Source organism: Phalaenopsis equestris, unplaced genomic scaffold, assembly GCF_001263595.1.
Source record: "Phalaenopsis equestris unplaced genomic scaffold, ASM126359v1 Scaffold000597, whole genome shotgun sequence".
Lineage (NCBI taxonomy): Eukaryota > Viridiplantae > Streptophyta > Magnoliopsida > Asparagales > Orchidaceae > Phalaenopsis > Phalaenopsis equestris.
In genome coordinates this window covers 23,180-25,624 of record NW_018165037.1, presented here as the reverse complement: position 1 = coordinate 25,624, position 2,445 = coordinate 23,180, and positions in this window count along the sequence as shown.

Sequence of the window (2,445 nt, the reverse complement as noted above, 5' to 3'; positions counted from 1 at the left end):
GCGCAATGTTTTAAAACTCAAGCCATATTCAAGTAGAGCTCAACCTCAATATAAAATAAATGAATAAGCTTAAATAAATAAATATTCCACTTGATTCGATTCAGTTTTCCCTAAATGTGATTCATTTACTTCCTTAAAAGTGTAGCCCTGTCTGACATCATTTTTATTTTTTTATTTTTTATTTTGGTTTTTTATTTTTTTTAAATATATTTGTTTAGTATAATTTTTATATGTTTTTTTTTATTTTTTGTATTTAAAAATGAATCACTTTATTTTTAAAATCGCTCAAAACACTTAAATGATATTTTGAGCCTTTTTATAAATAACTACACAACCAAATATGTTTTCAAACAAAGTAAAACATAACAAAAAAAAAGGTGATCCCAAATGGGTCGTAGCTTTTCTGTAAAATTGATTTTAGATGTTCAACAACATTCGTATTACAATCATTAATGTTCCTATGGAAATCCAGCACCTAGGGTATTGCGTGAGCTGCAATTAATCTCACAGATCCAACTCCAGCATAGCATGCCAAATACAATAGCCAACCAGCTGCCTCTCCAGCAATTACTTTCCCAGTATGGATCTGGGATTCAAACAATCAAGATAATTGGTTTCCTTCCTGGTTCAGAGCTCCATTTCACGGACAAAAAATCTCACAGCGGTTAGGTGTAGGACCCAAAAACAGTATTTAAGTCCTAAGCTGCCCAGCACCCCGAAGAGCTCTTTTGGGAGGTGACAAGCGGTATCATAACAGATTAATGTCTGTCAGGTGTGTGGGCTCTCCATGATCCAGTGGGACCCTCGGTGGAGCTGATCCGTGACGAGGGCGTCACGTGATTGGGTGGAGGAGAATGTCACTGACAAAAAATCCCACATCGGATAGGTGTAGGGATGAAAAACAGTATTTAAGTCTTGGGCTGCCCACCACCCCGAAGAGCTCTTTTGGGAGGTGCCATCCAACTCTATTACTATCATCACCATGAATTTCCAAATATTGCTGTCCAACCTTTATGACGAAAGGAATTAATAGCTTGAGTGTATCTAGATTTCTTTATTTCTTGGTAGATTGTCTTTAGTAAATTATGGAATTTTCCTACTTCGTGGATATGAAATATTAGTATTCTTTCCTTGTCCTTTTCAACATGTTATCCAAGCAATTCTTCATTCTCTATCCTCAATCTCTATCGTCAGATATTTCTAAGTCGCCGTGCTTCCTCAAATTTTATTTTCTTTTTTTTAAATACCATGATAATGGTTATACACAAAATGGTCTTGAAGAGAAGATTCTCCTATGGTTCTACATCCCAAAGAAATCAAGGTCTCATGACAACACTAATATCCAAGAAACTTTCTCCAATTCACCTATTATCCAATTCCAATTAAAATCTTCTACACTAGAAATATCATCAGTGTGATTGTTTTTTTTTTTTTAAAGTAGTCTTGAATGCTTTAAATGTCTAAAATAGAAATTCATAATCGTTGATCATTGACCCTGAAGCGTCTGATCATATGTTCGAGGATGCCTTCTTGTTTCAAACTCTTTATCTGTATGTTACAAGATTATACAATCAAACTTGTCATTGTGTTTACCTTGCAAGTAAATTGTATCGGGACCATCAATGTCACTAACTCTCTCATCCTTCACTCTGATTCTTAATTCCTAAGCTTCTTCCAATTTATTATTAATTAATCAAAATATCAAAGATATGACTTGCATTATTAAAATTTTTTTATTAATTATGAATTTTAGGGTAATGACTCGGAAAGAATAAATTAGCAAGATACATAAAAATGACGATCTCCGCCCACAAAAATATGAAAGAAATCCTGATGATGAGAGAAAAAAATATTCAATATGTATATTTCTCTAATGAATGCATTATTATGTTGTGACACTTTCACCTTGATAATCCTATATATATACCTAAAGAATATATTATCATCCCTTTCATAGATATAGACTAAGGGTCTGTTTGGGGCAGCTGCAGCTTATCCAGCTTTTGCTGATAAGCAGCTTATCCTGATAATCTGCTGATGATCAGCTGATCCAGATAAGCTGTCTGGCTGTTTGGTTGGCGCTTATGAAAAATAGCTGATTCTGAAAAATTGACCATTTTGCCCCTGTTCTGAATAACAGTTTAGCTGTTTGGTTAGTGTGTTTTGTAAACAGCTTATTTCGAATTTTCTTTTTAATTAAATGAATAATTTGTGCAGCAGAATTTGTTTTTCTCTCAACAAAATTAAAGATCATTGTTCAGAGCAGAAAATACCAAAAACATCATTTATATTTATATAACTAAAACATATCCGATCACATCAAACGAATATGTTACACATACAAAAGTCAAATGAACCTACACATACTACTACAAAGTATAATAAGAGCCCATAAAAAAGAAAAAATAACATGTTAAAATGACAAGTAAAAATATGACAATGTTA